Here is a 14,152-nt window from a genome sequence, read left to right on the forward strand (position 1 = left end):
TCCTCCCAAGAAACATATTCACATAGGTGTGACCTCTGAAGATTGTGTGCCCTCCACCTTGTTTGTCTGGCAAAACACCTTCTCATCTTTCAAGACAGCTCAAATGACACCTCTGGGAGGCCCTGTGGCTCCCTTTGGCAGTTGTTTACTCGGCCTTTTGTGTTTCCCAGCACTCTGTGCAGAACTCTCTCAAATGTCACTAAGCACATTTTATATGGTTATCTGCTTACATATCTGAATTCAATTCCATAAAGTTCTGCTGGGCCATGTTAGATTCAAAAGCTCCAAGGCGAGGACTCTGGGCTTTAGAAGCTACTTCCTTCTCTGAGAGACAGACAAGTATACAACTACTTATTCTCGGCAACTGCAAGAGAACACATTTAGAGAGGAGACAATGGGAGGGATGGCGGGGTCATAGTTCATATCCTTAGCACAGTGTCTGGCATATAACAAGTTCCATATATGTTAACGGAGGGAAGGAGATAGAAAGAGATGAAAGAAGGGGGAGGAAAGGAGAGAAGGGAGGGAAATCAACAAAAGTGCCCCACCCCATCCCTCAGTTACTCTACAGGTGGTATTCTCAGATCTCGGGAAGAGATATTTTGGAGCAGTCAATGTGTCAAACACACCTGGCTAATACATACATGATAATCACCATCTGAGGGCAACAAGCCATAATTTGTCCTGCATTTAACTGTCCTCCCGCTCCCAAGGCATCTAAGAAAAGAGACTTACAGAGGTTACATTTACTGAAAGCACTAGCTCTGTGCCAATTTAATTCTTGAGTTCTGCATCACTAGACTAGCAGGTTCTTTTGCTTCCACAAAAGGATTTAACTGGAATCCTGGTCCCCTCAGAACCTTGTTTGCCATCCAGCTCCTTTTTCTGCCAGCTTCATCTGTGCAGCCGACTTGGGTTACGTCTGGCAGACAGAGAGAGGAATCTCATTTCAGGCCTCTGCTGTCTGCATCCCACAGCCCTCCCTGAGCAGCCTCTATTTCACCGGAAAGAGAAGGGAGGTGGCAGGATGATCAGCTTCCTCAAAAGATGAGACTAAAGTATTTCTCAAATTTTCATCTTCCACAGCTGGTATCATTCAATTCCCTGTGGGAAAGACTCTGCTTTCTTGCTTAGCTAGCAATATAATCTCCAGCTATCCTGAAGCCAAAGTATCAATTACAGCTTCATTTGGATGATGGGATAAATTGGTGTTCGGACCACTAGACAAGGACCTAAATTGGAGGTGGGGGGGAAAGGATGCCAGAGGGAATTGATCTCTTTCCTAAAGCAAAATCGAATTCTTCATATCCCTGCAGATTAGGCGACTTATTTCTTTTTTTTTCTTTTTTCTTTTTAATTTTTTATTTATGATAGTCACACACAGAGAGAGAGAGAGAGAGAGAGAGAGAGAGAGAGGCAGAGACACGGCCAGAGGGAGAAGCAGGCCCCATGCACCAGAAGCCTGATGTGGGATTCGATCCCAGGTCTCCAGGATCGGGCCCTGGGCCAAAGGCAGGCGCCAAACCGCTGCGCCACCCAGGGATCCCAGGCGACTTATTTCTAAACTACTAGTTGTCTCGTATGGAGAAACCCACCCACAGTGGAAGTGAAGCAGGTATTCCTGAAGAGGTTTTTCTCTGTGAGGGCCTAATTAGAGAGATGTTAATACTTCTGCAGCACCCCAGCTCTCCCAGTGTTATGACAAGAGGAGACTGAAAAAAACAAATGATTTGCATTTGTTGCACTTAAAAAGAAGTGTTTTATCAGACACACACAAAAAATCACATTTTATATGATTCCATTTATACTAAAAAGCTAGGATAGGTAAACCCCTAGAGACAGAAAGATGATGGATGGTTGTCAGCAGCTGAGGGGAAGGAGAAATGGGGAATAACTGCTTAATGTGTACGGGGGCTTTAATTCAGGGGGTGATGGAAGTGTTCTGGGATTGTCACACAACATTGTGAATGTACTAACTGCCACTAAATGGTTCACTTCTAAATGGCTAATTCTAGGGTGTCTGGGTGGTGCAGCTGGTCTCAGTGTCCGACTCTTAGTTTCGGTTCAAGTGGTGATCTCAGGATCGTAAGACAGAGCCCCATGTCAGGCTTCGCATCCAGTGCAGAGTCTGCTTCAAATTCTCTCCCCTTCTCCCTCTGCCCCTCCCGCTCATGAGTGTGCTTTCTTCCCCCTCTCAAATAATAAATAAATTGTTACAATGGCTAATTTTTTGCTATGTGAATTTCACCTGAATAAAAAAAATACATGTTTTCTAATTGTTTTCTAATTGAAGGCCTCTGTATTTCTCACTGCTCAACAATCTACTGCTACTGGGAAATAAGGAGGATTTTATTCCCATCTCATAGTGCTTAGAGGAACTAAGCAGACCCTACGTCCTAATACTTGTCACCTTTAGGCCTTTCTTGTGAAAAGCCTAGTATTTTCACAAAATGTCTATAATAGGGAAGTAATTAAAACCAGTGACCCCTGGCTTGCTTGGCCTTTGACAATTAGCAAGCAGCAGTAACAAGAGCAACAACTGCTTATCTGCAGTTACAAAGGGCCGGCTAGATAATCAACAGTCAATGGGGTGCACCTGTGTTTATGAACCCTGAACTCCTCCCCCACACCAGACCCAGGTGACTGCTGCATTCTGGGGAGTGGCCTTCTGTGGTGGGGACATCAAACAAAGACTATGGGTCTTTTTAATTCAGCAGAAAAATATGAAGAACTTACTATTGCCACACTCTTTCAGGATCAAAGAAAATCGATTTTAACAGAGCAGAAGCATCTTTGGAAGAGAGGCAGTTTTTCCCTTTTCTGATACTAAGAAGAATGAATGCTTCAACACACAGATCCAAAGCAGTCAGCTGTTAAGTGAAACGAGAAGTCCAAGAACTTAGGAGGAATAAAATCATACTGAAAACAGAGGTAAAAAGAAGGAGCCCTGAAAAGAAACTACAAGGGTATGTAATAAGAAATGGCTAATGACTCTATTTAAAAGCAGGTAAGGGGGATCCCTGGGTGGCGCAGCGGTTTGGCGCCTGCCTTTGGCCCAGGGCGCGATCCTGGAGACCCAGGATCGAATCCCACATCAGGCTCCTGGTGCATGGAGCCTGCTTCTCCCTCTGCCTATGTCTCTGCCTCTCTCTCTGTGTGTGGCTATCATAAACAAATAAAAATTAAAAAAAAATAAAATAAAAGCAGGTAAGGGACTACCCAGTCCTACAGGACACCTCCTCCTTCTCACTTCACACCATGCAGTCAGGGCCATGGACAAATAAGCCTCCTAAGCCCTCACCCAACCAACTTTCTGAACCATTCAATATGTCTCACATTTTACTTCTTAACATACCTCTAATTTTTCTGATTTTGACCTTATGACCTTTTTTTTCAGCCATGCTTTGTCTTACCACCTAGACTTAATACTTAGCTTTGGGATTTGTTTTTCCTTGACCAAGATCTAGAAATTCCTCTGGGAATACTGCCTTTGTTGGCTTCATGCACATTTAGCCTGACCCAGGGATGTTACTAAGACTCACAGAAAAGTGTTCAGTTCTGTTTTGGTGTACCCTCCCTTTTCTCAGGTATATCCCTCAAGACTAAGACTAGAAATAAAGTTCTAATGCTGATTTCAGACTCACAAATGGCTAGACAAGCTTCATAATAAGAAAGAATTTTTAAATATAATGAGAGCAAAATCTATCAAATGCTTTCAGAATCCCCTAATTCGACTGCAATATGCTGACTCAGACAGCCGTATATTTTCCTATGTTGTGTAAGAAAAACCCATGTGGTCTCGTCACAAAATGTTCTACACGTCAAAGAAATTACAGTATTATTTTTTGGGAAAAATTCCGAAAATAGGGAAATAGCATCTGTTTCCTCTGTGTGTCATGCTATGGAATGAAACACAAAATGGGGAGTTGGGTCATGGAGGGGGCATTTTATTTTCCCTTTGACAGGAATGCTGAGATAGAGCATCAATTGTGAGCTATCTTGGGGTTCAGGAGTTGAATGGGGACTGCAATGTTGTGTGTGAACAATTCCTGTCCTCAGCCGTAATAGTTCCCTATCACCTCCATTTCATATCCCTGCCACAGCAGTGCACTAACCTAGTGCTTCTGCTGACTCGAACTTTGGGCAAATCACTTAAGCTTTCTGAGCCTGCTTCACCCCTAATAAGATGGGAACAGTAACAACTATTGTTCATTATGGTTATGGGTAAACTATGCCCCCAAAAGGTATACTGAAGTCCTACCCTATTAGTACCTCAGAATGTGACCTTATTTGGAAAGAGCATCACTATAAGTATATTAAAGTGAGATCATGCTGCAGTAGAGTCCTGAATCTAGTATGCCTGCTATCCTAAGAAAAGGAAAGATAGCACTGTGAAGACGAAGACACACACACAAACACACACACACACACACACACACACAGACACACGGAGAATGACATGTGAGGACAGAGACTGAAATGATGCAGCAGCAAACCTAGGAAAGACAAGGATTGATGGTCACCACCAGAAGCTATGAAGGGGTAAGAAAGGATTCCCCCTTCATGTCTCAGAGGGAGCATGGCCCTCTCTTGATTTTAGATTCCTAGCCTACAGGACTGTGAGACAATACATTTCTGTGATTTCAAGCCACCTAGGTTTGTGGTTCTTTGTTAGAGTAGCCCTAAAAAACTAATACAGTGGTGGAGGTATAATTGTGTGTGTGTGTGTGTGTGTGTGTGTGTGTGTGTGTGTTTTAAATGAAGAAGAATACACATAGAATAAACCAAGTAGGCAGGAAGAAAACAGGTAACTTTTCTTATGAATTTGAACTAAGGAAATGACATTATTTTCTCCAAAGCTGACACTGCCTCTCTAAACCCACCTCCCACTATTGTCCTGTTCACTCTGCTCCAGCTCACTGGCCTCTTGGCTATGCCTGAACTATCCCACCATGTTCACTCCTTAGGGTCTTTGCAGCGGCTACTTCCTCTGCCTGGAGCTTGCCCAGGGTGAACTCCTGATTTCCTGTCTTTCTCAGTGAAGCTGATCTTGGAAGTTTCATTTTAACATTTCAATTTGTATTCCAAGTGCCACCCAGCACTCCCAATTCCCCTTAGCTCTTGTTTTTCTCTTTTCCATATTCTTATTGGTTTTCTAATAGCTTAGTAATTTATTTCTCTGTTACATGCATTATTTATCCTCTGTCTCTTTCTATGCTAGAACATAAGTGCCATGAGGGCAGGGATCTTCATGTTTTGCTCACTGATATGAACAAGCACCTAAAACAGTATCTAGTTCATAATAGGTGCTTGACAAAGATTCCTTAAAATCCATTATTTATTTTTAATTAACCACTTTATAATTATAGAAGCCATACATGTGTACTGTAAAACATTAGAAAAAATTTAAAACTTCAGATTCCTACCATCCAATAATATCTTTCAAATTTTAATAAATCAGGATGGTTTTTATCTTCTTCTAAGTGACTCCCTAAGGGATTCTGTCTCTTAAGGAAAAATGTCATGGTATGGATAACATCCACCTTACAAGATTTGGTAGCAGATTTAATGAAATAATGTATCCAAACACTTAATATAAATGCTTGCCATACAACTTATATAGGTAGTTATTTTCTTTCCTTTGATCTTGACTTTAACTTTCATCCCTTGCTACCTTCTAAAAAGTAGCATATACCTGTACACAAGAGAATGGTATAATGTATTCTTGCAGGGGAGGCAGGTGGGGAAGGTCTCCCACAACTGGCACTCAAGATGAAGCCCCCAAATTCACAGTACAAAGCTCCAAGGTCCAAAAGCACCATGAGATACAAGACCACTAATTATTTCATAGAATTTTATAATAGTTACAAAACAACAGTGATAATTACATTTTAATATTACACCCTCCCATTTGCAAAAGCTTTTTATATTAATTTTTTCTTATAGATGAAAGACAAGGGGATCAGAGAATTTAAGTGATATGTCCAAGTTTATACAGCTGCTAAAAGAAGAGCTAAGAATTAAATCTAGAATTAGAAGGTCATCAGTAACAAGAATCTTTTAACTTCACAGTGAAATGCATACTATCCATTTCTAGAATCCCACTCACAATAAATAAAAATGTTATTTAGTACTTACCCAATAAGCTACTTTCCTCCTCATCCTCTAAACAAACTACTTACCTAACTTAATAGCCACACGTCCTTTCCTTGCTGGGTAACTCTCCACCAAAATTTTCTTCTTATAAAAAGGAGATCAGTGGTTAAGCGTGCCAGGAAATGGAGTACATTGTTGAGAAAACCTGGGCATCACTGCTCTTGCGAACTGTTGAGAAAAAAACAAAACATCAAGAGCTTTATAACTTCAGTCCTCTTGGGAAGCCTTCAGAATGAATCTCTTTTCCATTCTGGCAGAAGTACAACAGGAGTTGTTTTTTTTTTTTTTTTGGTTGTTTTTTTTTTTTTTTTTTTTTGTGGGTTTTTGCTGAGATTTTAAATTAGGTTTAATAATATTAAACTTGCATTCCTTAGCCTAAATTTATTCTATAGCCTTAAAAGCATTTCTTATAAATTGTTTCTACTTTTGAAGGGACTGGAAGAATCATATCCATGAATACTGAGACTCCCAATCCTTATATACAGAATTTTCAGATTTATTTTTCATGGTAGTTTAGCTAAAATTCAAGGAGCTAGAAGACAAATTCAACCTAGCAGAGAATTGAAGGCAGTAATCATTAGAATGTTTCCTCCCCCAGAGGTAGCAAAGGAACCTTTTTATTCAAATACCAATCACAGAGTTAATTAGGTTAATGGGCTCCCTGTGGGTTGGGCACGCATGATCTCTTACAAACATGCCAGAGTGAAAACCATCACACGGCGACTACAGATTTTAAATAGAATGGATGTGTAAATGTCCAGGAGACAGCCCCAGATTCAAATATGCCTTTTGCATAGCTCAAGAAGACAATGTTCTGGGGCAATGATACAGAAAGAAATCTCTTCAAATCTCAGGGTGACAATGGGTATCTGGCCCTGACAAGGAGTTGACTGTATGGGCTTAGAGAAGGATTCCCAGCTCTGGCTACAAGGGGCTGGTTTGTATCAGACCAACTTTCCACTGAACTAGGAAAGCTGGGTATTTAAAAACCTGTCTGAAGGCACTGGAGTACTACCAACGTAACCAGGACATGAGAGGCCAATATCTTGAGGAAAAGAGAAACAAAACTGAGGCAAATCACTATGCTGCTTTTCCTTTCAAGACATCTACTGATCTTGGGGCACCTGAGTCTGTCAGTCGGTTGGTTGGTCAGGCATTCAACTCTTGATTTTGGCTCAGGTCATGGTCTCAGAGTTGTGAGATCAGCTCCATGTTGGGCTCCATGCTGGGGGGTGGAGACTGCTTAAGATTCTCTTTCTCCCTTGGCCCCTCCCCTCCTCTTCCTCTCTCTCTTTAAAAAAAGAAAAAAAAATGAAGAAGAAAAAAGACATCTACTTATCTGTAAGAGGCACAGGGCAAAACTGCTGAGAAGCCAAGCAGAAAGCAGCTGCTTAGAGGCACATAAAGTTAGCAAACCAAAAAAATAACCAGAGCTGAGTATCAAATCTGTTCGGTCCTCAATTGGATGAAGGACTTTTGCCCTGCTCTAACTGCCTAACAGAAGCAAAAGTAAACCCCACAGAGAAAGATACCACCATCTACAGTATCTGATTCTTTATACAAAATGTCCCACATTCAATCAACAATAACCAGGCACACCAGGGCATAGGTTCAAGAAAGAAATGGACAATGAAAACAGGACCCAGAGGTGAGGAGTCATAGGATATGGTCTTTAAAATAACTGTGATGTGTGTGTTTGAAGTTATAAAGACTATAAAATATTTTAACATACAGTTCTCAGTAAGTCACAGAAGAGCAAAAAAAAAAAAAAAAAGACAAAGAACAAGGAGACAAAAGATTTGAGTAACACAATTAAACTCAGCCTTCATAACCTATGTAGAAGACTGCACCTAACAACTGTGACTACATATTCTTTTAAGGTACACATGAAACATTTATAGAAATTAACCAAAAGTGGGTCATAAAGTAAGTTTCAAGAAATTTCAGCAAATAGAAACCATAGAGTACTTTTTTGAACTTACTATTCTGACATACTATAGATTCAAAGGAAATCGCAAAAATAATAACTTTTTTAAAGCAAAATGCTCCTATAGAGCCATACTATCAATCCAGGAAGTTCCATCATGCCCCTTTTTGTCAGTTGCCACAACCCCAAGACAAACACTATTCTCATTTCTTTACCATAGATTAGTTCTAAACTTCATACAAATGGGCTCATACAAAATGTACTCTTTTATATGAAAATACTACAACTTATAATATATTCCCCTATGAGTGGACCTTTGGTAGTTTCCATTTTAGGGCCATTATAAATAACACTGCTATAAATATTCTTGTACAAACCTTTTTATAAACATGTATTTCCATTTTTCTTGGATAAACACCTAGGAGTGGAACTGCTAGGTTACAGAATTGACGAATGTTTAACTTTATAAGAAAATAGCAAATATTTTTCCAAATTCGCCGTATCATTTTATACTCCTATCAGTAATACATAGGAGTTCCAGTTTACACAGCCTCATCAACCTTCGATGTTGGCAGACTTTCAATTTGAGCCATTCTAGTGTGAAGTTTTGATTTGCAACTCCCTGGTGACTAATAATGGTAGCTTTTTAAATATCTTCTTTTATGCAACATCTGTTCAAGTATTTTGTCCATTTCTTAAATTGTAGTTGTTTTTTTTAAGATTTTATTTATTTATTAATGAGAGACACAGAGAGAGAGATAGAGACACAGGCAGAGGGAGAAGCAGGTTCCCCGCAGGGAACCTGACATAGGCCTCGATCCTGGTCTCCAGGATCACGCCTCAGGCTGAAGGTGGCACTAAACCGCTGAGCCACCCGGGCTGCCCAAATTATAGTTTTTTAATTACTGATTTACAGCAGCTCTTTTTATATTCTGATACCAGTTCTTTGTCAGATATACATATTACATATATTTTCTCCCAGTCTGTGGTTTTCCTTTACAATTTGTCTTTTTGATAATCCGAAGAGTTTAATGTTGATGAATTCTGATTTCTCACTTTTTCTTTACCTTTAGTGCTTTCAGTGTCCTTTAACAATCTTTGCTTAAAGTCTACTTAAAAGCCTAAAAAATATTCTTCAGAAGTTTTGTAGTTTTAGCTTTATGATCTCAGATTAACTTTTGTTTGTGGTGTAATCCAAAGGCAAGAAGGTTAACTTTTCTCCCACTCATTCCAGTAACATTTGTTGAGAAGACTATCACCCCCAACTGAATTTTCATAGCACTCTCACCAATTAACTGACAGCATGGTATGTCTTCAATTAAGCTAGAAATCAACATATAAGTGATAACCAGAGTCCTTAAGTATTTGACAATTAAGCAGTACACATCTAAATAACCAATGGATCAAAGAAGAAATCACAATGGTAATTAGAAAAAATTTTTGACTTAACGTAATAGTGAAATGATAAAAAAATGGTGAAATGCATCTAAAGTTATATTTTAAAAGTTTAGAAAGCAATCATTTATGTGTCTATCTCAAAGAATTAGAGAAAGAACAGATAAATCCAAAGAAAGAGGAAGTAAATAAAAAATAAGAGCAGAAATCACAACTTTAAAGTAAAAAGTCATCAAATGCAAAAAGTTGATTCTTTGAAAAAGACAAGTAATACTAATAAATCCTTCAGTAGGCTCAACAGCCAAAGCTGGTCATTCTCAACTCTATTACCTAAGAGTCTTCTTCCCACAATGTTGATTTCAAACAGATTAATATGTCTCCTTAATTACTCTATTGTTGTTCCTAAAGACAAGCACAGGTCTATTTTGTTCATGAGAGTTTTGCTTTTATTTTTTACAGAGACAGCTCAGAATAACAGAAATAAAGAGGGGGACATTGCAAAGTTCCAGGAATCTCAAACATGAGCTCTTTATCAGCACCATTATGAGGTCAAAACAATGTTGACCTAAATATCTGACAAGACATCATCAGTCCCCAAGATGTGAATCAATAGAAATGATTTCTAAAATACTGATTTACATCCACTATTATTAGCAGTGAACTATATTCTTAGTGCATACTCTGCCTTAAAAGGTCAATTAACAACATGATAAGCCAGTGTGATTAGAAAGACATCTTAAAATTAAGTCTGCAGCCCTATGACCCAGCTATTGCACTACTAGGTATTTACCCAAAGGATACAAAAATACTGATTTGAAGGGGCACGTGTATCCCAATGTTTATAGCAGCATTACCAACAACAGCTAAATTAAGGGAAAAACCCCAAATGTCCCATTTACTGATGAATGCATGAGGTGGTGTGTACGTGTGTGCGCACACACATACACACACATAAATATAAATATGACTCAGCCATCAAAAAGAATGAAATCTTGCCATTTGCAACAACATGGATGGCATTAGAAATATTAAGCTAAGTGAAATAAGTCAAGGAGAAAGACAAATACCATATGATTTTACTCATGTGGAATTTAAGAAACAAAACAGATGAACATAGGGGAAGGGGGAAAAGAGAGGGAAGCAAACCATAAGACTCTTAACTATCGAGAACAAAATGAGGGTTGCTAGATGGAGGTGGGCAGGCGATGGGCTAAATGGGTGATGGAGATTAAAGGGCGCACTTGTGATGAGCCCTGAGTGTTATAGGTAAGTGATGAATCACTAAATTCTATACCTGAAACTAATATTACTCTATATGTTAACCAACTAGAATTTAAATAAAAACTTGAAATAAAAAATAATAAAATTACATGAAGTCTCCAGAATGTAAACATAAATATATATTTTTCACTGATATTGTCACTGGGATACTCAATACAATACATAGTATTAAGTATTTTCATACAAAAGATAAAAAGCCACACATCATCTGTGAAATATCTGTTCTGCCACTGTAAAAACTGATTTAAATAATACACCAAAATCAATCACTTGCATTAGTAATTTATTGATAATTAAGTAGTGCACAGATAAAATGTGGCAAATACATTCCTTAGTCAACAGGTGAAGAAAATGTTGGTGGATATTTGAGGAAGTAAATATTCAAAAATTATTCAACATGCAAAATTTACCATACTATTCAATGAAAGTTCAGAGGTTTCTGTCTCAGTAATGAAATACATAAAGAACTTTTTTTTTTAGTGAACCACTAAAGGAGTACTGTGGAAGAAATACATGTTCTAATAAATGACTTATTTAATAAAAACAATGTTTTATAGAGCACATATGCACTGATTGAGTGAAGAAAGGAGTCCTGGAAAAGTTAATACCACACATGAAAGAAATGCACTCATTGCCTCACTCATAGGCAAATCATTACTGCAAAGAAGTTAAATCTAAAAGAGCACCGAGAATGTCAGTAGCATAATTTAGTAGAATCATTATAAAAACACTATAATAACATGGGGAATGATCATGAAAATTTTTTATACCAGAGGCACAGTGGTTATTTTCTTACCACTGCACCAAATTTTAAGTTGCCTGACATTTTTTTCTTTTAAAATAAACAAGTGTTCTAAAATATCATGACTGCTTCAATGATGCCAGCTATCAGCTGTCCACTTCAGAAGATATATTTTTGATGTAAAAAAAACCAGGTTTAATATTTTTTCAAAAATAATTCCTAAATAGCAATTCTGCCCATAACCAGTTGTTATTTATTTTTCTGATAAAGTTGATGCTTTAACAATAAGTGATAATTACTTTTCAAGGAAATCATTCTATAGAAATAATATTTTGAAAATGGGTATTTGGAGAGGTTTTTATGAGGTGAGTTTGTTGTTGTTGAATATGATGAAAGCATCACCTAGAGAAGTCATCCCTGAATTCTCTTTCTCACACTTCCCACAATTAATGTCAGCAAATTTTGTTTGATCTACCTTCCAAATACCTCAAGAATACAATCACTTCGTACTGTCTATACTACCATGTTAGTCTCAACCAAAATCTTCTCAACCCAAATCAGGGCTACAGCTTCCCAGATGACCTCCCTTGCCCAACTCCAGTACTACGCCCCCAGCAGCCAATCACCTTATTAACACCAAAGTCAAATCATACCACTCATTCACCCAAAGTCATCTAATGATTTCCTGTATGTCTCAGCATAAAAGCCAAATTCCCTACAATGCCTACAAGTCATTACATGATTTTTATCATTACCTACCGACATCATTTCCTACTACTCTTGTGTTTACTTACTCTATCTACTCAAGCCCCTATGATGCTGTGCCTCAGAGGTCAGGGACACTTCATCTCAGGGCTTTCCACTGGCTACTCCCTTTGCCTGGAGTATGTCCCCAGATATCTTCCCTTGCTTCCTTCAAGTTTTTACTTAACCATCACTTTTCCACAAGGCCTTCTCTGGCCTCCCTATCTAAAATAGCAACTATTCCCAGCACTCCTCCATTATTCCCCTTCCTTGCTTTATTTTTTCTCTTTAATGCTTCTCACCATCTAACATTTTAACTACTTGTTTATCAATTTATTGCTGATCCCCTTTTTCCACTGAATGAAGGCAGGAATTTTTTGTCTGTTGTATACTTACTGTTCTAGTCTAGTACAATGATTACTAGCACTAGTATTTGAATATGTGAATGCTGAAAGAACAAGTAGTAAGAACCTTCCTAACTGCATAGTTTAAAAGCTTGAAAACAGATTTTTTCTAAATCTTCCAAATGAATTTTAATGAGTCTTAAACTCTTTGCTAGAAATATAAAAATGTAATACCTTAATAATAATTAACAAAAATAATTGAATAACATTGGGAAATAAAACATTAGCCGAATTAAGACAAAAATTTTGGCACAGCTGGTGGATATAATTGAAAAACATATATTATGATTTACCAAGTGGAACTAACAATGTCATTCTTCTATTTGGAGAAACATCTCTTTATGGATTATCTTTTTTAACTACTTACATTATGAAAATAAATGAACTTATAACCATACTATCAAATGTCTATATCACAGTGTTAAATCAAGACAAAACAAGGCAAAAAGTAATGACATATATTCAATGAATGCGCTCTCATTGAGCAAAAGGAATTTTTGTATTAATAAAATAAAAATTTTAATATTTTATCTGTCTCATCCTTTAAAAATGTCACTTTTCTATATGTTTTATGGTATTCAAAATACTCATATATTCAACATTTATAAATAAGCAAAAAACCACTGGGGGAAAAAATCTTCATTTACAGCTTGTAAATCACTGTGTTAAAGACTTGGGAAGGAAAGAAAAGGCACATCTTGCCCCAGTTGATAGAAATATAAAAAACCACCAAATAATTACCACAGTGTGGTAAGTATTAGCATGAAAGGTCCTTTATAACTTGGTCTCTGCCCTCCTCTGCAGCTTTGTCCCTCATGACTCCCTAAATGACTCAAACTTTACAAAGTTCATGCTCCAGCCGAAAGCTAACTTCTAGTAATTTCTCATGCACAATTCTTGATTCTGGACCTATTTACTTCAATTTAGGGTGGCCAAGTAAAATACAGAATGTCATTTTCTGGGTGGCTAGGAACAAAAATAATTATCAACATGGATTTTCATAAGAAAACAGTAAAGGCAGGGGAATCCCTGGGTGGCGCAGCGGTTTGGTGCCTGTCTTTGGCCCGGGGCGCGATCCTGGAGACCCGGGATCGAATCCCACATCGGGCTCCCGGTGCATGGAGCCTGCTTCTCCCTCTGCCTAGGTCTCTGCCTCTCTCTCTTTCTCTCTCTCTGTGACTATCATAAGTAAATAAAAAAAAAAATTAAAAAAAAAAAAAGAAAACAGTAAAGGCAGAAAGTAGCAAAAGAGCAAGAAAGGGGAAAAAAGACACTCCTTAAGAAATGTTTCTTTCTCTCAACTCTTACCTCCTTTAGGTGGCAAGTGAGAACTACACTGAAATGAAATCATTGAGGAAAACTTTCTAAAGGGCCTCTCACAACTGACCAAATGCTGAAATGAGCTCATCCTTTCTCTTAAAGAAGACACCTTCTATCACAGGGCTCCAGGACCTGGGCAGCAACCAGTGACGCCAATATCTGTGCTGCGTAGGCCTTGGGAGC

At 38.1% G+C, this 14,152-nt stretch overlaps 1 protein-coding gene across 1 annotated transcript in view; it reads right to left on the reverse strand.

Moving 5' to 3' along the window:
- Positions 1 to 14,152, reverse strand: part of CRACD (capping protein inhibiting regulator of actin dynamics) — a 195,502-nt gene that overhangs the window by 132,071 nt on the left and 49,279 nt on the right. The window contains 1 exon segment of the mRNA XM_055340320.1: positions 6,183 to 6,324. The gene's annotated coding sequence lies outside the window, so the exon portion shown is untranslated.

The sequence above is a fragment of the Nyctereutes procyonoides genome, unplaced genomic scaffold (genome assembly GCF_905146905.1).
Source record: "Nyctereutes procyonoides isolate TBG_1078 unplaced genomic scaffold, NYPRO_anot_genome, whole genome shotgun sequence".
Lineage (NCBI taxonomy): Eukaryota > Metazoa > Chordata > Mammalia > Carnivora > Canidae > Nyctereutes > Nyctereutes procyonoides.